Here is a 24,966-nt window from a genome sequence, read left to right on the forward strand (position 1 = left end):
TAGTGCTTACTATAAGCCTACAGTGCTTACTATGAGTACTATGAAAGTGAAAGTGTTAGTCATGTCTGACTCTTTGTGACCCCATGGCCTATAGCCTGCCAGGCTCCTCTGTCCACGAATTCTCCAGGCAAGAGTACTGGAGTGGGTAGCCATTCCCTTCTCCAGGGGATCTTGTGGTAAACACGTTTTTCGTATAAAACTACAGGAAAAGGAAGACACAATTGTTTTAAGTTCTAGGTCATAATGATGCAGGCTATTCTGGAAAGCTATGATATTTACTCAACCTTGTCAAAATTCAGTAAGTACCTTAAGCTAAAAATAGAAAGTGTGCTAGACTGAGGAGAGTTACTACTGTCGATCCACTGCAGGGGGATAAGAATAATGGGCATATCCATTTTAGATTCTAAAGGGTGTTTTCAGGTGATTAAAAATATACTGTCTATTCTTTTTTAAAAAAGATATTCATGATTTCTTAGAAGCCTAGAAACAGATGAATATAGAAATGCAAACATCCACAAATTACCTGTGTGCTTAGTCTCTCAGTTGTGTCCAACTCTTTGCGACCCCATGGACTGTAGCCTGCCATGCTCCTCTGTCCATGGGGATTCTCCAGGCAAGAATACAGGAGTGGGTTGCCATTCCCTTCTCCAGGGGATCTTTCCAACCCAGGGATCAAACCTAGGTCTCCCGCATTGCGGGTTGATTCTTCACCATCTGAGCCACCAGGGAAGCCCAGCTAACCACATAGAGAATGCTGATGTTTTCTTCACAGTGATTATCAGTAGGTTCATGTTTTTCAGGTTTGGAAAAGTTCTCTTTTGTGTGTGTGTGTTCTATTTGAGGATTTGGGGAGTGCCTCTAGAAGAAGGTGTGGGAGAGTAGTGTCAACAGTCAGTAGGAAAGAAGGCAAGAGGATCCTGTGCCCTCCATGCTCCTCTTCCTTGATCTTGCTCTTTTTTTCTCCCTCCCTGTCACTAAAAATCAAGCCTTGCCTCAGCATGAAGTTTTACTGCTTAAAACAGAACAGTGAAAGTCTAAATAAGGAATTTCAAAATATATGCATAGGCAAAAGACTGAAAGAAAATATGAATAGTGGTTATTTGGATGGTGGAATTATCAATTATTTTCTTCTTTATATTCTTCTACATAAACAAAAACAACTTTATACTCAGAATGTAATTTATCTTTAAATACATAGCACACAGCAAGAACCTAAAATATCTTGAGGAATTTTTATTTTAAACACAACTGGGTTTTCCTTATGCACAGTATATAAGACTAAGCTTTTACACTGTATAAAAACATATTCAAATAAGATATTCCAGTGTCAGAAAACTTGTTTTCATGCTAGCAAAATTAAAACTCCCCAAATGGTTATACATTTAAATCATTTGATGCATTTATGTGGAAAGTATCAATATTTTAGACTAATTCCTCCAGAATTTATGAATTTTTTATTAGCAGATTTAAAAAACCTGCTTTGCTAAAACTAAAATATTTTTCCAGGTTCTAATTTAAGCTTGTATTTTGTTTATGAAATATATAGCTTGAAAAGCTGCAGTCTCTAACATTTGTTACCTCTTTAAAATCTCTATAGTTTATATACAGGTTAATTATAGTTGGAGCTCTTAGAATTCCAAATCAGGAGGGAAGTTCATTTGTAAAAGCTGTGATTCTTTGAACTGCATAATCATGGGGAGGCCAGAAAGACTGGTTTAGGCAGAGGCTCAAGGTAGTCTCTTCTGGGGAGTAATCACATAAAACAGGAAATGTGTAAATCTGTGAACACAGATACATTCATAATTTTCTCTGCAGAGGGTAAATACTGACTGAACTAGAGAGAAAGCAGTATTAGTCGCAAGACCTCCTAGGACTTGACTGAATTTTCTTGAAAACAAAAAGAAGAATACTAAAAGGTTGGGTAATAAAAAAAAGTTCTGCATTCCATTGTTCTTGTCTAGAGGGTTATAAGGATGGTGCTCAGTGACCTCTCTGAAATGTCACAAAGAGCAGTGGCATCTGGATTAGGAGAGAAATTAACATGCAGAAGAAACTTCAAAGGCCCTTACACAGATCCTGAAGATTCTTTAAGGTACATGTGTACATAAATTACATGTATACTGAATTATGTTATACAATAGATCCATAGATAAATATATGGCCTCTTTGTTTGGTGGATGGATGGATATAAAAAGGGATGCTGGGCCACCTGTAGTTCTTAATATTAAACCTACCTTGTTTAGAAAAACAAATTCAGAATCAAGACCTTAAAATTTCAGAATCAAGACTTTATCACTTTGGTGAGTAACATTAATATACTACTAAAGACTGATGTGATAAAAGAGAAGGGAAGGAAAGTTGAGATGGAGGCACAAAATAAGAAGAGAGAAGAGAAAGGCAGAGAGGAATCAGAAAGGGGGAATTGAATGAAGGGATTAAATTTGGGAGGAAATGAGGAATAATCCATCTCTACAGGGCCCCTCTCCCCATGGACTTTTAAGAACCATAGAGAGAACCCTGTCCATAAACAAGATATAACCTTTCAGCAAAGAAAACATCCAACTTATGTGAGTTTCTTCACACTGGGAGGAACTCTTCTCCCTTGTAGGTGGGTCTTACTGGTAATGAGAAGAAAGGGAAAGGAACTGATACTAGGAATGGTGTGCAAAGGTGAGGTTGCCATCCATTATTTCTGGCCCAGTTTGGTGACAGCTAACTCTATTACTGCCTGGTATCAGAAGATTCTCCTATTTCTTTGCTACAATCTGTTCTATTTTTGTGGGGTGAAGAGAGGGTAGTTAAGGGTTGGTGTGAATACACAGAATTGATTTTGACATATTTTCTAACCTATCCAGCAAATCACTTATTTGCTCTTCTTTTCCCCACTTTCCCCTGGCCATTGTATTTTTCTTACAAGGGCAAACAAGATTAATGAAGCATATCGACCTAATGGAAACTTGTGAACATATAAATGATCAAAATTTGGATTGAAACCTGGAAGAATGCACTTAAAAACTATGCACTTTTCATTTTCCCTATGCTTGTCCTCATAATATTTGATGTCACAGCTAGGGAAATGTTTTGCTGCTTGTCTATTTTTTGCCCATGAGTTATATGATGGAGAGGGTCTGTGTGCTGTAGCAGCAGAAAAGAAGAGTACCTTTGTCCTGAATCTTCCTTTTAAAAGCCCATTAGCAGATTATGTGACATTAGATAAATCACTGACCTAAATTTTTTCCTTGAGATGGGAGGAAAAGTTTGGCCTCCAGCACACCCCTACCTACCCCCAAACAATTGTTGACTCAATCTGTATCTTATGAGTATATGTTAAATTTCACATATGGTGAAAAATATTTCATTCAAATAAGATATATGTTATAAATTGGTAAGTGGGAAGGGTGGGGGATGAGGGAGACAATTTAAAAACTTGTAACAGAGGCTGAGAAATGATCTAAAGTTAACTTGAGGACTCTGGTATTTTAAGGACTCTGGTATTTTAAGTTTAGTGGAGTATATGAAAAATAGTTTAGAAAAATAATGTTTCAGACTGGATCATTTATAGAAATTCAATAAAACACAACATTCAGAAAACTGAGATCATGGCATCTGGTCCCATTACTTCATGGCAAGTAGATGGGGGGAAAATGGGAACACTGCCAGATTTTATTTTCTTGGGCTCCAAAATCACTGTGGACGGTGACTGCAGCCATGAAATTAAAAGACGCTTGCTCCTTGGAAGGAAAGCTATGACAAACCTAGACAGCATACTAAAAAGCAGAGATAATCACTTTGCCGAAAAGGTCTGTATAGACAAAGCCATGGTTTTTCCAGGCTTCCCTGGTGGCTCAGTCAGTAAAGAATCTACCTGCAATGTGGGAGACCTGGGTTCGATCCCTGGGTTGGGAAGATCCCCTGGAGGAGGGCATGGCAACCCACTCCAGTGTTCTTGCCTGGAGAGTGCCCATGGACAGAGGAGCTTGGCGGGCTACCGTCCATGGGGTTGCAAAGAGTCAGACACAACTGGGCAACTAAGCACATGTAGTTTTTCCAGTAGTCATGTATGGATGTGAGAATTGAATCACAAAGAAGGCTGAGCACCGAAGAATTGATGCTTTTGAATTGTGGTGCTGGAGAAGACTCTTGACAGTGCCTTGGACAGCAAGGAGATCAAACCAGTCAATTCTAAAGGAAATCAACCTTGAATATTCATTGGAAGGAATGACGCTGAAGCTCCAATACTTTGGCCACCTGATGCAAAGAGCCGACTCACTGAAAAAGACCCTGACGCTGGGAAAGACAGAAGGCAGGAAGAGAAAGGGATGACAGAGGACGAGATGGTTGGATGGCATCACTGACTCAATGGACATGAGTTTGAGCAAACTCCGGGAGATAGTGAAGGACAGGGAAGCCTAGCTTGCTGTAGTCCATGGGGTTGCAAAGAGTTGGACAAGACTGAGTGACTGAACAATAGCAAATCTATTATATTTTTGTAAATTTTTTTCATGTACTAATATACTGTTATAAAATCCTATGATTGTTGAATCTGAATTTCCAACTATTTTTGTTGGAAATTACTAATCCTGAAAATAACTAATCCTTTCTTTTTCAATTTATAAGAACGAATATATACTTAAACAATATCACTCAAGAATTGCTCATGCCAGCTGATAAGAAATTTCTACATCTTGTGATGAGTGGGCATAAGGTTCCAAAATACAGTAACAGTACTAATACTTAAAACAACAATAAAACAAAACAGCAATGACTACCTCTTGTTGATGCTTATTATGTCCCAGGAACTCTGCAAAGTTTAAATGAGCTCTCATATCTCATTTAATCCTCACATTCATCCTCTAAGATAGTTACTGCTCTAGCCCCATTTTGCAGATAAGTAAACAGAGGCTAATTTTAGGAACTAAGCCCAGAATTGTTCAAAAAATGCACCAAAATCCATTCACTTACATATTCTGCAGTGTGTGTGGTCCAGTTTGATGTGCTGGCACCAAGACACAGGAGTGGGACAATGCTTTCATGAAGTTTATAGTTTTCTGGAGGATAGAATCTTCACTCATTTTTGCTTAAATGACTGCAAAAATGCAGCTTTGATTACATAAAAAATAGTCTTTTAACAAATTGGTCATATGTATTTTGAAACTTTCTGTTTCTATGAATTTGCCTATTCTGGACATTTCATATAAGTGAAATCATACACTGTGTGGTATTTTATGTTCGGCTTCTTTCATTTAGCATACTGTTTTTAAGATTCATCTTGTAGTATGCATCAGTATTTCATTTCTTTTTATTACCAAATAATATTCTGTGTATGAATATGCCACATTTTATTTATCCATTCAAGAGTTGATAGACATTTGTGCTTTTTCTCCCTTTTGGTTTTTATGAATAATGCTGTTATGAACATTCCTGTGTATGTTTTTGTATGAATGTTATATTTTTAATATTCTTCAATGTATATCTAGGAGTAGAATTACTCAGTTATACAATAACTCTATGCTTAACTTTTTGGGGGAATTGCCAAACTATTTTCCAAAGTGGCTGCATTATTTATATTTTCATCAGCAATGTACACCATTGCCAACATTTGTTATTGTCCATCTTTTTGCTTAGAGCCATTCTAGTGGGTGTGAAGCAGTATCTCATTGTGGTGTTAATTTGCATTTCACTAATGACTAAAGATGTTGAGGGGGCATTTATTTTTATGATATAAGATAATTTTTACTAGAGGACTACAAAACAGAACTACTCAAGGAGCTTTTTTTTTTTCTCTTGAGGAGCTTTTATAGGATACTACCTGGGCTTCACACTACTTATAGTGGTAAAAATATTTACCACGATGGTCTATTACTATTTGTAATGTAATAGAAAACTAATTCAAAATGGCTTAAATTGTGCAGAAAATTATCATGTCATATAATAAGAAGCACAAGGTCAGAGGATTACAGAGTTGTTTAATACAATCCCTGAGTACTACTATGGAGATTCAACTTCCTTTCTCCTTTTGTGTCATCCTAGCATGCCCATTATGTCTGCACATTTTGTATTAACAGCAGCAAGATGACTGCAGGAACTCTGGGCAATCCATCTGGACCTGAAAATGTCTGGTGGAAGAGAAATCTATCTCAGAAACTTTTAGTTGTCTTTTCTTATATCTCATTGGCTTAGAACTGGATCACATGCCCAAATCTAAACCAATCACAGACAAAAGAAATGAGAATTCCATGTATATAGTTGAATTGAGATTTATTGCCTTACTAAATGGGAATTAAATGGGAATTCTGCTAACAAGGAAGAAAAGAGAAATGGATGGTGGACAGGCAATTATAACAATGTTTCTGTTATATAGCTATAGGCAACAACATGATGATGATGAAAAATATAAGGCTGAAACCTGAAACTGCTGCTATTGTACCATTGACACACATTAATTTCATATGGTTCAGCCTAATCATTCCAATGTCACTTGACAGACTGGGCTGAGGAATGAGGAGAGGGTAACATTAGTTTCAGGTTTTAGTTTAATCACTAAAAATAGTATAGCTCATAAACCATGAATAACTTAAATTGATTGATACAAGTAAATCAGACTCTTGTGAGCAAAAAGAATTTGTGTAATACAGGGTTTTATTTGGAAACCCCCTGGCGGTCCAGTGGTTGGGACTATGCTTTCACTGCCTTGAGCCAGGGTTCAATCCTTGGTTGGGGAACTAAGATCCTGAAAGCCATGCTGTGCAGCCAAAATAAACAACAGAATAATGACAAAAGATTTTATTTGACTTCTTTATATGTTTCTTGGCACACCTCAAATGTTAGGAAGTATTTCCACTATTCTGAGGCCCAAAGCATTTGTCCCGATGCACATGCTGATGAAGCCCGTGAATGTTTCATTTATACAGACTTAACAGTTTGTTGAATTTTAATTTTGAACAATTAAATCACAGAATGCATTATTCTGTTTTCATTAAGAAACATTTAAAGATTCCAAAGAGAGAGTGACTGTACCTTCCACTTTAGGGGTCTTTTAATCTAGGCAGACTTTGAGAAATCTAAAATAAGCTATTTAGCATATGGAAACGAATAGGACGTTTCATGACTGGGTTACCCTTGAATTGTATAGAGCTATGCACAGAGCAGATTGGAAAATGGCAACCTTTCTCTTTTTGACATTTTAAAATTATGTTTTAATTTTTTGAATAGGCAATATATTCACACAGTACAAATTCAAAAGATATACAAGTTATACAGCATTCTCCCTCCCACAGCTGTTCCTCAGCCACTCAGGTCTCTTCTCTGAAGATAATTGCTACTAGAAGAAAATGTTTATGAATATTTAAACCTCATCTTTCCCTACAAATAGCATAATTTACACCACTATTTTGCTGCATTTTGTTGTTGCTTTGTTTTTTACCAACAGGCTGTTTTGAAGACCATTCCAAATTGGCATATAATGAGCATACTCATCTATTTTTTATAGCTGCATAATATTCCACTCAATGGATATACTGTATTTCTTTAGTCAGTCCCCTACTAGTGAACATTTAGATAGCTTTCAATATATTATGAATAGTGATGCAAAGAGTAACTTCTACATATGTCATTTTGTACTTATGCTAGTATATCTCTAGGGAAGCTCCCTAAACAGACATTACTACCTCAAAGAAGGTATGTTTTTGTAATATTTATAAGTAATGCCAAATTTCTGTCTATTCCAGAGAGGTTATAGCAGTTTAAATTCCCACAGCAATGCATGAGAGCACTGTTTTCTCCACAAGTGGCAGCTTTCCAGAAAAGAGATTTCTTAAAGTTACCCCCTGCACCTTCAATCTGGGTGTGTGGGCAGGATAGGATCTTGTTCTCACTTTTAATACAGAAAAAAATGTTATAGTGTTACAGGAACTAAAAGAAGAATACAACAATGAAATGGGTAAAAATTTGAGGATGCACAGGAGAATGAATGGAAAGGCAAGATTAAAATATTGACAGTATTTAAAATCTTTATACTTTTCTACAATTAACTCTGGTTCTGTCTGTAATCAGAAAACAATAGTAAAGTCCCACTACTGTTGTCCTTGGGTTAGGAATCTCATTCCCTTTCAGCAAAGCCCTCCTTTAAGGAGCCTTCATTTCAGTTCCACTTTAGGCTGAGCACCTGCTTTTCCCTCAGTGTCTCTTCTGCTGGGCCAGAGATGCCAGGGAACTGGGACAGAAACCACAACACATCTGCATAGTCTGAAAAAGCTACCAAAATGAAAATTCCAACAGGAGCACCTCTTATATTTTTAAAATTTGTTTTATCAGTTTCAATAATCATGGTGGAGTTTCACTTGCTTTCTGGCTTTTCTACCATGGTGGTTTCTGTTTTTCACCAAGACCAATAAAACATTCTGAACTTCCAAAGACAATGCTATCTAGAAAAAAGACCTGCTCACTTGCTAACAGTCTTTGGGTCCCCCTGGCAGTTTATACCCAGCCTGGGCAAAGGCAGTAAATTAGAAGCATTTCTTCCAGGAGGTGACTCAGATATCCCAGCCTGGCCCAAAGCTGCACTCACTCTGCATACAGACTGAGAGCTGTTGCAGTTGCAATATTCTCTCTAAACTCCCGCTCCTTTGTTGACTTGTAGAGGCTTACATTCCAAAAAAGGTAATTTGAAAGTGCTGCTGAATTTAGATGCATTTTGCTAATTTGTTTTTATTATGCATAGAAATATTGGTATAAAAGGTGTTTCAATTATTTTCTAAGGGAGGGACCTATGCATTCTCTGCAGCCACAAAGCTTTTAAATGGAGTTATTTTTCTCAGCCTATAATCGTTCTCCCTTTTAAGTACCCCAGCAGAAAAAGTAAGTTTACTGCTCCTCGCACAATGGGCCTCTTCACTTTTTAGGTTTGGGAGACCTGGGTGACCTACGAAAGTTAATTAGAAGGTTAACAAAGACGAAGACAGAGTCGAATCCATCGCCTCTCCTTCAGCCAAAGATGTCATCCATTAATTAGGGAAATCGTTAAGGTGGCCTTTATAGAATCCATAGAAAGTCTGCTGTTGGCGGTCGACAGTTTTGATCAGATTTTCCTCTCCCCAATAATGCTATCCTTAATAGTACGAAAAGCAGAGGTCTGGGGTGGGGGAGGGGAGGAGGGGTGGGAAGGATGTGTTTCAGCAACAGTACAGTTAACCAGCCGCTGATTGTGACGGCTTTGATTCTCAGGCTGCCCCGCATTCTTGTTCCATGATGTAATCCTTATTGAACCTGGAAGGCGAGGGAGCGCGAGGAAGGCGGGAGAAGCTTCTGCTCCCGCCTCGAAGCCACAGGAGGCCCTGGGAGTTAGGAGCTCTCCCCCAGGGTGGGCCGCGCTGCCAGACGCTCTGCGGGCCCCGCCGGCTCTGCAGCAGCACCGCGGCTCCAGCAGCCCCGAGGACTGGGGCAGCTCGGGCTGGGCGCGGCTGTCCGGATCTGGTTGGCGCCCGAACTCTTTTGGTAGCTTTGAGGAGGAAGATTTCTCCTTGTCTCTCTCCCTTCCTGTCGATTCTCTGCAACCAAAACACCAGCTCAACTAAGGAAAAACTTTTGAGTCTCTTGGCCATCTTGAGAACCACAAGGGAAACAGAAAAGTCTGCGTATTTGGTGGTGGTTGCATAGTCATGACCTCCCTGCCATCCCGTTTCTTGTCTCCTCTTGTGCTTATTTGAATCCAGAATTTGTAATTTAGACAGTAGAGCCTTCAGGGCTTCTGTTTTGGTATTCTGTATTTAAGGTGGTGTTAATTCTGAATATGAAATGCCTTTATTTTTTAATATAGAACTTTTTTTTCCCTCTACATCATTTAAACTATTTTTAAGTGTACAATTCAGTGGCATTAAGTACACTGACTTTATTGTGTACCTATCACCACCATCCATCTTCCCCAACTGTCTACACAGTGTTATTTATTTTTTAAACTACATTATGGGGTTGATTCCATGGTTTTCCAAGTTATCAGTAAGTTCTTAAGGAATCAGCATCTTTTAGTCTTGGGAGTTTTTGCATAATTCTTCAATGGCAAAAGTTGGAAGAAAACAATGTGGCCCTTGTTTACCATGCAAAACATTTCTATGTACCTCTGCGTCTCGCTGGACTGATATTGAGCAAATACTATACAAAACCTCACCTAGACAGTGCATCGCCATTTTGGTTTGCCTTACTTAGGTCACCCCAGAGTGGGTAAGGGTTGCTCAGAGAAGGAATTATCACTCTCAGTTCTTAGCATCACTGTGGAAAGGACCAAAACTACTATTCTATACATACAAAGCTACCCACACCCAGGCCTTGTCTTTCTCAGCCAAGGAGAGTTCCTTTCCTCTGTCATCCTCCCAGCTCCTCCCCACACAAGAGGCTAAACTTCATGCCTCAGACCAGGACCTGGAACAGCAGCTGCCACCAACGTCCTGAGAGCAGCCCCTTTAGTTATCCCTCCCTTCCTGGCTGAAGGCACAGGGCTGGGGAAAAAGAGGGAGGGCAAGTGTCCCCAGCTTTACAGAGGAAATAGTAGTAACTGTCAAACAGCTAAATGATTAAAAGCGCATGGAATAAAAAAACAAACTATGAAACACAAGCTTTACATATCTTAGCTCTCTGTGTGTGCTCAGTTGCTTCAGTCGTGTCCAACTCTCTTCAACCCTATGGACTTGAGCCCACCAGGCTCCTCTGTCCATGGGATTCTCCAGGCAAAAATACTGGAGTGGGTTGCCATGCCCTCCTCCAGGGGATCTTCTCAACCCAGGGATCGAACTCCTATCTCCTGTATCTCCTGAATTGGCAGGAGGATTCTTTACCACTGAACCACTGGGAAAGCCCATGTCATAGCTCTATATGTTATCAACACAAAAATTTAAAACAAAAAAACCCAACACTGAAGCTGCTGTATAGCACAGGGAACTCAGCTTGGTACTCTGTGATGACCTAGGGTGTGGGATGGGGATGGGGTAGGAGGGAGGCTCAAGAGGGAGGGGACATAGGTATACTTACAGCTGATTCACATTGTTGTACAATAGAAACTAACACAACATTGTAAAGCAATTATCTTCCCCATCCAAAGGATCTCTATTCCCACCCTCAAAGCTTTGTACCTTTGATTTGTTTTATTGTAATGTGTACTTACCATGTTGTTAATTTGCTTCATATTTCTTTGCTTTTATGATTAGCAATGTATAAAGGACCCTCAACTAATTAACAGTCTCTTAGTGGCTAGTTGTTGGTGGCTGAGCCACACACATAAAGTGCTCCCATGTGACTTCTCTGCTTCAAAGATTGCTTGCTGAAGCACTTTATCTGGCCACCTTAAATGCATTTTAAGAGTCATCAGAGGAGCTTTGAAAATTCCTAAAATGCACCTCAGACCAATTACATATGGATTTCTGAGGTTGGGACTACAGAATGGTATGTTTTTAAAGCTCCCCAGGGGATTCCAATGTGTACTTATGTATCTAAGGTGATTTATGAAGTTGAGAACTGTGATGTTTAATTTTATGTATCAACTTGAATGAGCCAAGGGATGCCCAGATATTTGGTCAGACATTATTCTGGATGTGTCTGTGGGCGTGTTTTGGACTGAAGTAAATATGTAAATCAGTAGCTGAGTAAAGCAGACTGGCCTTCCTAATGTGGGTGGGGCTTATCCATCAGTTGAGGACTTGAATAGAACAAAAAGAGGAATAAGAGGGAGCACCTCCTACTTGACAGCCTTTGGGCTGGGATATCAGTTTTTTCCTGCCTTTGGACTTGAAATGAAACATCGGTTCTTCTTGGATCTCAAGACCACCAGTCCTCAGCCTGGAGCTACAGCTGATTTTTTTCCTTTTTTATAATTTTATTTATTTATTTATTGGCTGTGCTGGGTCTTCATTACTGTGCAGGCTTTTCTCTAGTTGTGGTGAGCGGGGGCTACTCTCTTAGTTGTGGTGAATGGGCTTCTCATTGCAGTGGCTTCTCTTGTTGTACAGCATGGGCTGTTTTGTGCGTGAGCTTTCGTAGTTGTGGCATGTGGGTTCAGTAGTTGCAGCTTCTGTACTCTAGAGCACAGGCTCAGTAGTTGTGGTACACAGGCTTAGTTGCTCCACAACATGTAGGATCTTCCTGGACCAGCAATCAAACCCACATCTCCTGCATTGGCAGGCAGACTCTTTACCACTGAGCTACCAGGGAAGCCCCTCCCATCCATTCTTGAAGCTGATCTTTCTTGAGAAGTGATCAAATAGCACCTATTGTTGAAGATAGCAATAAGGCCTGACCCTGATACTCCAGCTTTAATTCTGGATCAATCTGTTGGCTTGAACTGATCAAGAGTCACTTCCTTCAGAATCTTCAAGAGCAAATTTAAATGAATATGCATTAACATCATCTTCTCTTTCAGATCTGCAACCATTTCTGGTAGAGATGCATTGTGAATATCTATCTCGGGTGCATCTACTATGGCTTTTGCTTTTAAGAGGTAGAACACCATTTTGTCACTGGAAAGGCAGAAGTGACCTCTCAAGGCAGTCAGGGCAGCATGGATAGAATACATGGAAACCAATGGAAATCTCACAGGAACTACAGAATAAAAGGTTTTAAGTGTTGCCTTTGAGGGAACTTTCAAGGCCAGCAAGGAAGGGATCCTCCTAAACTACATTATTGTGACTCTGGAGAAGATCCTGGCCTCAAGGGCTCTCAACAGGTCCCAGGGGAGGTGCACAGAGTCAGTGAGCACGACATGGCACTGTGCATACTGGAACACGGAGCACCTCTCTGGTTGTAACCACCACAGCAGTCGTGGGCTGGATGGCATCTCCTCCAGCCCCAGCTCTGCAGGGCTGAGCAGAGAAGACCCTTTCACCACTTGCGTGTCCCACTCCATGGAAGTTGTAAAAGAAGGTTCATCAATCGCCTTCTTATCCTCATCACAAAAGTCACCCCACAGCTACTTTGCAGAGTGAGAGCAACGCCTCTGCAACTGAGCTGCCATGTTCCTGCCTACACTTGGTTCTTGAACAATGCCACTGTTGGGGTGCCAACCCTCAACTCAGTAAAAAAAATACAAGCATAACTTTACAGTTAGCCCTTCATCTGCAAAGCTGCATCTGCAGAATCAACCAACCTTGGATGGTGTAGTATTTAGCGAAAAAATTTGCATACAGATGGACTTGTGAAGTTCAAATTGATGTTGTTCAAGGGTTAACTGTACATCATTGGCTCTCCTAGTTCTCAGGCCTTTGAACTTGGACTGCAACTACACCATTAACTCTTGTGGGTCCAGGTTGCTGACTTCAGATCCTAGGACTTGTCAGCCTCCATAACTGTGTGAGACAATTCCTTACAACAAATCTATTTCTATATAGATATTCATCCTATTGGTTCTGATTCTCCAGAGAACCCTGACAAATATAGATTTTGGTACCGTGAAGTGGGTTGCTGCTGTAACAAATACCTAAAAATGTGGAAGCTGCTTTGGAACTGGAAAATAGGTGGAGGCTGAAGGAGCTTTGAGGTGCATGCTAATAAAAAGTCTATATTGCCATTAAGGGACTAGTGGTAGAAACATGGATGTTAAAGGTGATTCTGGTGAGAGCTCAGAAAGAAAAAAAGAGGCTAGAGAGAAACCCTGCATCTTCTTAGAAAATACTTAGCAGAATGTTTGCAGAAATGTGAATGTTAAAGACTATTCTCATGAAATTTCAAGTAGAAGTGAGGAATAGGTTATTGGAAACTGGAGGAAAGGTACTCTTTATTATATAGTGGATAAGAACTTGGCTAAACTGTGCTCTAGTGTTTTGTGAAAGATTAAACTTGCCAGCGGGGAAGGCAATGGCACCCCACTCTAGTACTCTTGCCTGGAAAATCCCATGGATGGAGGAGCCTGGTAGGCTGTGGTCCATGAGGTCGCTAAGAGTCGGACACGACTTAGCATCTTCACTTTCACTTTTCACTTTTATGCATTGGAGAAGGAAATGGCAACCCACTCCAGTGTTCTTGCCTGGAGAATCCCAGGGTCGGGGGAGCCTGGTGGGCTGTTGTCTCTGGGGTCGCACAGAGTCGGACACGACTGAAGTGACTTAGCACTTAGCAAACTTGCCAGCAATGAAACTGGATATTTAGCAAAGGTGATTTCTAAAGCAAAGTATTGAAGATGTAGCTTTAGTCATCCTTACTGCTTTTAATAAAATACAAGAGGAAAGAGATGAGTTGAAGAAAGAATCTTTAAGCAAAAAGGAACTGGAACTTAAAGACTGGAAAATTCTCAAACTATCTATCACTAAAAAAATGAGGTAGATGTTCTGAAGAGAACTCGAAAAGATGGCTGAACAACCTTTTAATAAGGAGATTAAGATGAGTGTGAACCACAGATCCAATCAGTCATCTCAGCAGATGCCAGAAATTAGAGATTATACCAGCAGAAACACTGGCAGCTTCAAAAAATGGGATAGAATGAAGGAAGTTTGCTAACATAGGTTATCTTTCAAGAAAAGAGAATGATGTGAAGGTGATTCAGAGGGCTGCCTAACATAGGCCCAGGGGGCAAGGCTGTTTCCTTCCTGGTTTCAGAAGGTGGGGCCCTTGAAGAAAGCCATGGTGGGGGCTCTCAGCAGAGAGCTGGAGGAGTAGGGCTGCCCACAGAGCCTTGAGGGTGACACTGCCACCTCAGTGACCCCCAAGGGCAATGCATCAAACCAAAGAGGATTATTCCCAAGCCTTTAAGATCTAATGGAATTTCTCTTGCTAGGTTTTAGACTTGCCTGGGACCTGTCACCCTTTCCTTCTTTCCTGTCTCTTCCTTTTAGAACAACAATGTCTATACTATGCCTGTCTCTCCACTGTATTTTGAACATATAACTTGTCTGGTTAGGAAAGGAGTTTTGCTTTAGGATGAGTCTCACCCATTTCTGATTTAGATGCTATTTAGATTAGACTCTGGACTTTAGACTTTAGAGTTGATGCCAGAATAAATTAAAACCTTAGGGGTTGTTGGGATGTAGTACATATATTTGCATGTGAGAAGGACATGAATTTGAGGGGGCCCAGGGGTCAGAATGTTATGGAATGAATATGCCCCCTCAATTCATATGTTGAAGTCCTAACCCCCAGTGTGACTATATTTGGAGATAGGGCTTATTGGGGGGTGATATGGGTATAATGAGGCCTTTATTTTTGGGGGCTCCAAAATCACTGCAGATGGTGATTGCAGCCATGAAATTAAAAGACAGTTACTCCTTGGAAAGAAAGTTATGACCAACCTAGATAGCATATTAAAAAGCAGAGACATTATTTGCCAACAAAGTTCCATCTAGTCAAGGCTATGGTTTTTCCAGTGGTCATATATGGATGTGAGAGTTGGATGGTGAAGAAAGCTGAGTGCCGAAGAATTGATGTTTTTGAACTGTGGTGTTGGAGAAGACTCTTGAGAGTCCCTTGGACAGCGAGGAGATCCAGCCAGTCCATCCTAAAGGAGATCAGTCCTGGGTGTTCATTGGAAGGACTGATGTTGAAGCTGAAACTCCAATACTTTGGCCACCTCATGTGAAGAGTTGACTCATTGGAAAAGACCCTGATGCTGGGAAGGATTGGGGGCAGGAGTAGAAGGGGATGACAGAGGATGAGATGGTTAGATGGCATCACCGACTCAATGGACATGAGTTTGGGTAAACTCCGGGAGTTGGTGATGGACAGGGAGGCCTGGTGTGCTGCGATTCATGGGGTCGCAAAGAGTCGGACACGACTGAGCGACTGAACTGAACTGAACTGAAAAGTGGGGCCTTACATCAATAGGGCTGGCATCCTTACAAGAAGAGGAAGAGACACTGGAGCCCTCTCTTCCTCATGTGAGGATGCACATTTGTAAGCTAGGAAGAGAGCTCTCACCAGAAACCAGATTGACCAGTACTTTGATCTTGGGCTTCCCTGCTTCCAAAGCTATGAGAAAATAAACTTCTGTTGTTTGAGTTACACAATCTATAGTATTTTGTTATGGTAGCCTGAGTAGACAAATATAAGAACCATCTGAAGGAGATATCAAGCACTGCCCCCATACATATCCCCTTCTAAAATAATCTACCCTCACCTGCCCCATGGGGTACATGCTTCTGTGTCCTCAGCTTATTGGTCAGGGTGAGCACCTAACCCAGAAGACTCTATCCATGGGCCCCTGAAACATTTCAGGCATAAACCCCACAGATCAGAGTTTCATTTACGCTCATAAGATCTTCTTTTGCATTGTTAATTCTCTAGGCATAACTCACGTTAGGGTAAGTTACTTGGTCAGATCTTAGCACCTACCTGAAAAGCTCATTGTAACAGTGATTTTGAAATTTGAGGCACTTTCCAAAAAGGACAGGCTTAAAAGGACAGCAGTTGGGATCTTTTGGAAGCAAAGGTCAGAATGTGAGTGTGGGACACCTATAGGGGAGTGGCTAAGACGTAGGTGAGGGTGGGGAGATTGAAGGACACAAGGCACTGCAGTTTTACCTGGGGTAATTCTTTACCCCTCACCTCCAACTCGTCTTGAGGGTGGCCTTTGTCATGACTGTCCTAATCAAAGCAAATTTGACTGTAAGGATTAAAGACCCATTCAAACTTACTTACGTATTGGGGGGGGGGGTCGTTATTGAATGGATACAGTGGAAGTCTAGCGGGACTTCTTGGGAAACTACAGTTATTTCTTCCTCTTTCCCCCACCCTGCTCCTTACCACCAGGCTCTGTGGCTTCTTATGTTAGTTCACCTGGACAGGTTTACCCACCCTCTCTTACAAAGGCTCTCTCAGCCACCTCAAGGTGGGATGGGCCTGGCCAGGGCTGTCAATCATAAAACATCCACTGAGGAAATTCATGCTGAGAATTTCTGTTCAGATTGTTAGAAATGTCCAAAGATACCTTATTTTGTCTATTTTAAGTCCTAAATAATTAGATTTAAGTTGGATAATAGGCATACTGAGTGAAGTATTATAACTCATTTTCTGATAAAAATTTTGTGTTAACCACAAAATTCTTTTATTTAAAAAACTCTATTGTAAAGTATTTCTAAAATGTTTGCTTGCCTCTCTTTTTAAGATAGTGACAATATTTGCTCCCTTTTGGTGATACGTGAATCATAAGTTTTAATAGCAATTTCCATGGAAGAGATCTCAGGGAAAAGTAGAAACAGTACTGAGTTTAGAGAGTCAGAACACCACATTCATCCCAGCTGTATCATCCAAGGAACCTCAGGCATGTCACTGAGCCTCTCTGAGCCCTGCTTTCCTCATATGAGAAAGAGGAAATGACAGTAGGAATACTTTTCTTTTTATCTGGGGGTAATCACTTTAAATTTATATGTGAAATTAACTTGAAAGTTGAAAGCTTCAGTTTTTATCTCTGGTATATAGGACTTGCACTATAAATGTTTGTTGAATGACTTTTATAGTGTGAATGATCTCCATATACAAGGATAGGAAATTGGGCTGAATTTGTGCATATTCTAGATCATATCAGGGGTTTTTTTTTGATACCAAATTCCTCATAGGAACTAGTTCTGTTGGCTTTTTTTTTTTTTTCCACAAAGTGAAAGTAGGAAAGTAGGAAAACAAATATATAAGTTGAGGGCTCATTCACTGAGTATACATTTAACTAAGTTGCTACTGTACAGGAAAGTCATTAATAGTGTATTCATTTCTTTTAAGCTTATTCAACAAATACTCACCAAGGATATTGGGAATATGTTGTTGAATAGACATGATCCTTGTCCTCATGGAGCTGACAGTCTCGTACTTGAAACACTCACACATCAAAAATGCACTAAGGATATATGCTCCATCTCTCCTGGCCTATTCTCTGAGTTCCTGCAAATGTTTCTTTTGACCAGGGCCTAGAACGAGTTGGGGGCAGCTGGACAAACATCAAGGTCCAGCAAGTGAGAAGAGGGCTTAGGCCTGAATATAAATCTCACATAATAATTTTTAGATCACTGTCCTTGGCTGAGGTGGGGGAGAAGATTTTTTTCACCAAAGCTAGAACATTGACTATATATAACAGTATACAAATGTCATGTCTTGGCTCTACTCCAATATACTAACACTATTCCAATAGCTACTCCAATAGCTAACACTATTTGAGAGTCTGTCCAGGGTCAGGCACTATACTGAACACTTTCCATGTTTTGTCTTTAATCTTCACACCAGCCTTGCAAGATAGATACTTCCATCATCCTCAGTTTGCTTACGAGGAGACTGCAGCTATAGAGGACATGGCCAAGGTCACAATAGATGGTTATAACAGAATTAAACCTGTTCTGTCCACTGAGTACATACCTTCTTCCTGCCAAACCATGTAGGGCCTTTACTATTTTCTAAACAGAACAGTGGGCTTCCCAGGTAGCACTAGTGGTAAACAACCTGCCTGTCAATGCAGGAAACATAAGAGATGTGGGTTCAATCCCTGGGTTGGGAAGATCCCCTGGAGGAGGGCATGGCAACCCACTTCAGTATTCTTGCTTGGATAATCCCATGGACAGAACAGCCTGGTGGGCTACAGTCCATAGGGTTGCAAAGAGTAGGACACAACTGAAGCAACTTAGCACACATGCAAACAGAACAGTAAAAAAGCTGTGTTTCTATCCCTTGTCACAAAATACATGTCTTTCAATATAATACATGATAATAACAACAGCTAGTATTAATTGAGCAATTACTATGTGCTAGATAATATCCTATTTATATGTATGAATTTATTCAATCCTCAAAAACCTATGAAGCAGTTACTCTTCTTATTAAACTTTATTATTTTATAGATGAGGAATTGAGACACAGAGAGATGAAGCAATTTGTCCAAGATAACTCAGCTGACATATGGCAGAGACAGAGTCAGACCCAAGTTGCCTGGGGCCAGAGATTAAAATCTGTCATTTCATCCAAATGAAATACATTATTTTCAATGTCTATCACAGTTTTATTAATTGGTGAAATAAAGATCACCAGCATGTGAGGGACCCTTCTTCCTTACCTCCCACCCCTATGAGCAGAAGACCCAATTCCATTCATAGTCTGATGGAACATTTTCCTCTGTCATTGTGCAGTGTGAAACTTACACAACTGAATGTAATATCTCTGAATTTCATCTGCTGTAGAATGGCACATGATAAAAAATGCACCACATATTCTAAGTCTGTGCTTTCTCACTAATTTAGTCTTTTTTCTCAAATTCACAATATTTCCCACAGATATGAGAGTTCTCTCAAAAAGTTAATAGCACTCTCTGAGAAGAGGAATTGGAGAAACCCAGGAACATTTTCTTTAGCAGCTCAGGCAAGTGACTGAAAAGTCAAAAATTAATTTTTTATAATATCAGATTTTAGATCTTCCCTCTGACTGACTTGACTACTTGGGTAAATTGGGCAGTGGCATAACTGACCGGGCAGCAACCTCGTGGCTCAGCTAGGAGCGAGGCATAGGCAGAAGGCAGCAGAAAAGTGTTGGGGCATCAGACTGGTGGATTCTAACTTTAGTCTACTAAAAACAATCTCCCTCTTTCTGTATCAGACAGACACACATGAGAGATTTCTGAAGCAGGCTGATGCCCTCAGATATAAACCTAGTTTGTGGCTATGAACCATTAAGGATGCTTGATAACTACTAATTAAGTGAATTAGAAACACAATATATAATTACTGATGTTCTACTTTCCCCCTTGTCTTTGCTGCACCACAGGAAAAAGTTTCCACGGCAATTGGTTTGTATAAGCAAAGACCAAAATTAAATTAAGAGGTCACATGCCAGTAGCAAAGACAAAATCAGGGAAACATTTTCTAATCAGAAACTGCAAAGAAGTTTGGGCCTTTATATAATAGAGAAATTAGGATTGGATAGTGGTATCCTTTCAACCAACTTTTCACAAATATTTCCTGGAACAGGCCCAAAGACTGAATCCTCATTTAGCCTATTCTTTTTTCAAATATAATTGAATTCATTTGTTTTGGTTTCTGCCTCCCCACCTTCCATCCAGGGGTAAGGGCAGTGCTGCTATGCTCTCATGTGGCACAGGCACAGTCATAAACCACGTTTGAATATCTCGTCTCCAGGTATCAGAGGCTCCAGGTCTTTTCTTCCAAAGCTCCTGTCTTCTCACACCCCAGGGATACCCTCCACTCCCCCAGTGATGCTCAGCAACCCGCCCCCTCCACTACCTTGCACTCCCCAGCCCCAAAAGTTATCCTATGAAAATGAACAACTCCATCAGCTGTGGAGGAAATCATCTGAAAAATATCCTCTGAGAGGATTCTGGTTTTTGCAGGAAAATACAGGATTCTATTTTTGCAGGAAAATACAAAGAAGCATCTAGAATCTTTGACTGAAATCATTGACCGTTGCAAGAAGTGACACTAAGCTGAAGAAACATGCATTCCTTGGGGCAGAGGGATGTATGCATCAGTAGGAGGAGGAAAGATAGCTCTTGTTGCTGTCTGGGGTCCATGGGAGAGGATTTAGCAACACACACATCAGGATGGAGTGAAAAGTCTCTAAAGACATATTCATTCCCACAGCAGGCCTCTGGTTTGGCATCTCCTTAGCTCCTCAGACTCACCAGCCATCTCCAAGGGGAGGGGGAGGACGTGACTAGTCAAACGATTCCCACCACCCCACTGGATGCCTCAGCAATCTTGTGGAGTTCTCTCTGGCAGGGTGGCTGGCTGACTTGGCTTCAGAGTTTTATGAATATGAGCTTTTACTTCTACTTCTTGAGATTAAAAAAAAAAATGTTCAGATAAAGGCACAACAGGGAAAGGTAAGAAGCCTATGTCTCTCTCCTCTCTGTTCTTAAATGGTAGTTAAGAGGTAGTTTTTTTTTAAAGAAATTTCATTTGGATATAGAAACTTAAACAAAAAATTCCCTTTCCTCTTTGAGGATTCTTTTCCACTATGTTTGTCAGAGGCTAAAATTAAGGTGCTTTTGGAACATGAACACACACACACACACACACACAAGCATGCTCACCCCAACACACCACAGTCTCTGCTCTTTTACTCACATTTCATCCCTGAGGACATGCAGGCCTCCAGAACAAGAACCACAGTCACTGGGCAATAGAGTTTGGTGAGCAGTCAGGGGGCTGGTGGGCTCCGTCTGCTCTTGCCATGAGTGGTTCTTTGGTCTGGTTTAGCAGGGTTGAGAGTCTGTGTGATTTCTGCATGGTGTCCCAGCATCTAGTTGTCCTGTCTCCAAGTGCAGCCTTCTACGTGTAACAAGGGAATTCGGGCTTCTCTGAAACAGGCTTCTGAGAGCAAGAGCAGAGGGAGCCAAGTGTGAAGGGTGTCAGCAGTGGTAACACGCCCTGGGGGAAGATGTGGGACCAGCTGGGCTCTGAGCCAACAGCAAGAGAAGGGAAGGCTGCTGTGAGTCAGAGTAGTTCTTCCAGAATCCTTACTGCTCCTGGACCATCTTTTGTCATTTTCTTTTCTTTTTTTTTTTTTTTAAAGACTAGTCAAGTGCAGTAGTGAGAAGGGGGGAAGAGTAGAAGAGGAGCTCGATCTGTAACTGACTGTGAACAATCAATTGAGATAACTCACTACCTTCGGACCAGCCTTTTGTCATTTTAAAGTGGTGCCTTCACCACTGGCCTTGCCTTGACCCAGGAGAGTGCACTAATTTTCATTCATTAACATATTACTTCGCAATGAAGTTATTATCATACAAATGGTACTTATTCCTCATAATCCATGAATAAAGTAGCATTGTCCGCATTTTATTAACGAAGAAACCAAGGCTTCAGAGTGGTTTAAGCCACACATTTCCCAAGTTAAGGCTGTTAGTACTGGGAAAGAAAAGAAGTCTCCATCTTTGTTCTTATTCTTGGTTCTTTCCCTTACATACCTTTAGTCAATAGACAAGTGTATACTTGATTCCTAGCATGGAACGAGTTAAATTAGGCTCTGTTAAGAATTCAAAGACATCGTCACTTGGTCCCTACCACCCTGGCATTTACAACCTGGTTAGCCATAATTAAGAGATAGGAAGGGCTGGGTGATATGCATTTAATGAGTTATTGGTTCACTTATGTACTAAGGAAATGGTTTTTGAGCCTTAAATACCAGACACTGGGACAGTAATAGAAGGACACAAAGATGGAAAGGACCCAGTCTGTTCTCAAGAAATTCAATCTAGACAAGGGACTTTCACTGCTCAAAGCTGTTCAATGGCTTCCCATTGCTTCCAGAGTAAAATCCCAAATCCTTAATGTGACGCACAAGCTAGGAGTTCTGACCTTTGCCCCTCTCTCCACTTACACTGGGCTTCATTAAGTTCCTCAGACAGTCAGGCTAAACCTCCTTCCTTCCTCGAGGATCTCTGCACATGAGAGGGCTTCACAGATGTACCTTTTGAGCAGGGTTTTGAAGAATAGATAGGAGATTTTCAGGCAGAAACTGATGGGGTGTTTTCCAGCTAGAGGAGTTTGAGTGGGGAGGGGACTTAGTGGATAAGAATAGCTAGGGAAAGTTTCATAGAAAAGGCAAAATGTTCTTTGTATGTAACTGATATTCAATAACTATCTGTTGAACAGAATTGGTTTGAGAAGGCTAGAGATGGGCAGAGTGTGGCAGGATGGAAGAGTAGGAGAGTGAGAGCAAGACAAAATAAGCAAAACCTCAGGAGCTGGGAGTACCTGAGCATGATGCAAGGCAGAGGAACCATCTAAGAGGTAGGTTGGGAAGGCAGGGCAGTGAGGTGTGGGAGGGTGTGGGATGGGATGGGAGATCTGAACTCCAGTCACAGCTCAGCTACTTGCTTTGTGACCTTGGACAAGTCACTTCTCTTTTCTTGGCCACAGAACTTGTGATGAACATGGAGTGAGTAGGTGATTTCTTAACATCTCCTTTCCAGATGAAATGTGCTCTTTACAGTTCAGGTGGTGACAGAGAGTTGCAGAAGCCAGGTAAGATCCAATACACTGGAAAAGAGAAGGAAATCTTAGGAGGACAGAGAGAGCCCAGGAAGAGTGCTGGCGTTAGAGACCTTTATAGCATGCAAGGCTGAGGAGAAGGGCTGGAGGGGAAGCCAGGGTTGAGTGACCTGCCAGGGGAAGCTACAGCCTGTGACTCACTGATGTCCCGCCAGGACCAGATCAATGAAATCAATGGAATTTTCTATAGCAACCTGACTATTCCTAATTCTTACCCTGATCCAATGTTTAATGTTGGGGGACCAAGCTCACCATCAGGGGAGAAGGCTGCTGTGGCCAGTAAAACTGATGTCCAGGTTCAAAGAGTAGGGAGGAGGGGAAAGAACTGAAGGAGTTTTCCAGACAGTCCAAATGAAAGGACAAGTCCCTCACCCAGGTTTTTTTCTCTAGTGACCCCGATTTTGCACCATAGATGTCGCTTGTTTCTCTTTTCTTCTTTGGTACTTTTGGGGAGGGGGAGCAAGGCAAGGGAGAGGGAAGAGACTTTTTTTCACAGGAGTCCTCAGAATTACAGTTCACAAACTATTCAGTAAACTGACCGGCCTCAACCTCCCCTTCAACGGCCTAATCTAAGGGGTGGATCTATGTGTTTTGTTGCTTGTCAGAAACAATTGCTGCGCGGCCCATTACATTTACAGCACGTCGCCCTTTAATTGGTGTAACACGCTGAGGCCTGAAAGGAGGAGAGGCCCACAAAAGCGCCCGTGAATGAGCCTTGACTCACACAAAAACACTCTGCAGAAGTTCAGAGCTGGCCACTAACAAGGAGGTAGGGAGTTAGTTTGAAAAGGGGGTGAAGTTCAGAAATGTGTCACCTTGAGGAGCCTCCCATCAAAGCAATGGTCGCATTGACAAGCTGCAAAGAAAAAAAGTTAAACCTTCAGGGCTATGGACTTGCCTGCTGCATTTATTCTTTTTAAACTTGAGAAGGAGGTGAGTAGGAAAGGGGAGAGTCTTTTTCTTCTCTTCCCCACCCTTGTCTCTCTACTCCCCTTATTTACTTCAGAGAACCTTAGAGAAGTGGATGTGAAAAAACATACCTCCCACACCCCTGCTAAGATACACTATTTTTTTTTTTAATGTATAAAAAAGTCAGAATGAATGTGAGCAGCCTTAGGTTGCTGCTGCTGATTTCAACCTCTGTGGGAACGGTGTTTGCTCTCTGCATTCCCCCTCCCCCCATTTTCTAAGGCAATTCTCCCAGTCCTGGAGTTTGGAGCCCCTCCGCCTGGGCCTGCCTGCCTGTGGGTCTGGAGACTGCACACCAGGATTCCTTGAGGGTGAAGGCATGCATTCCGGTTCCTCAGTGGCAGAGGAGCCTGGTGTGAGCCATATCCAAGTATATGGAAGCATCATTTGCACTGGTGCGAGTCCAGCTGATCAGGGTACTGCAGTCGGGGTTCTGCACCCTCCTTGGAGAAGGAGGGGACCCAGCTTTCCCTCCTCCTGCCTATAATACCTAGGTAAGATCCTACCCAGACTGAGCCACACTTTGGTTCCAGTTTGCAAAATAACGTGTCCCAAAAAGAACTAGCATTCATACGTCCGAGGTGGAAGTGGGGGACGAGGTCACACCTTCTGTTCCTCTGCCCTCCACGGTCACCTGCTCCTCTAGTGCACCTTCCTGGTTCCAGATGCCTGGAATTTACTCAGTGGCGGTGGTGGGATCGATCTCTCTTGGCACTTCCCCTGCACCCTGTCCTTCGTCTTCCTCTGGGGATCCCCGCCACACAAGTGCCACCAAGGTGGAAGACCCTTTGCCCAGGTACTGGGTGCGCGCACTCGAGCACCCCAGAGGCACCCTCCTCCGCTCGCCTGTTCCCGCCTTTGTCTGGCGACTGGACCGCCCCCCAGCACTGCTCCTGTGAACCGGCTGCCCCGTGCGAAAGTGGGGGGCGCTTTTCAATGCAGCACCACAGCTCCCTCCAGATTTGTAATCCGCCAAAAAGCCGCTGATTGCTGCAATCGTTACTTTTCATTAAAAAAACTTAGAAGCAATTTGGGAGAACCCTTCTCA

At 41.6% G+C, this 24,966-nt stretch overlaps 2 long non-coding RNA genes and 1 pseudogene across 2 annotated transcripts in view; 1 reads left to right on the top strand and 2 right to left on the bottom strand.

Moving 5' to 3' along the window:
- Nucleotides 1-1,999: 1,999 nt before the first annotated feature.
- On the top strand, nt 2,000-24,947 carry LOC145520446 (uncharacterized). Its single transcript, XR_014064474.1, has 7 exons — nt 2,000-2,092; nt 19,215-19,299; nt 22,551-22,688; nt 22,871-22,922; nt 23,555-23,882; nt 24,141-24,412; nt 24,565-24,947. It is a non-coding gene; the product is annotated as an uncharacterized LOC145520446 (long non-coding RNA).
- Nucleotides 8,687-24,966, bottom strand: part of LOC145520448 (uncharacterized) — a 45,948-nt gene continuing 29,668 nt past the window's right edge. The window contains exons 3-6 of the long non-coding RNA XR_014064476.1: nt 22,653-22,937; nt 22,276-22,365; nt 21,021-21,266; nt 8,687-9,545 (exon numbers count right to left, since the gene is read on the bottom strand). This is a non-coding gene — a long non-coding RNA (uncharacterized LOC145520448). The remainder of the gene's footprint in view (nt 9,546-21,020; nt 21,267-22,275; nt 22,366-22,652; nt 22,938-24,966) is intronic.
- On the bottom strand, nt 12,308-12,994 carry LOC145520444 (protein Mis18-beta pseudogene; annotated as a pseudogene).

The sequence above is a fragment of the Giraffa tippelskirchi genome, chromosome 9, assembly GCF_054371585.1.
Source record: "Giraffa tippelskirchi isolate mGirTip1 chromosome 9, T2T-mGirTip1v1.2.pri, whole genome shotgun sequence".
Lineage (NCBI taxonomy): Eukaryota > Metazoa > Chordata > Mammalia > Artiodactyla > Giraffidae > Giraffa > Giraffa tippelskirchi.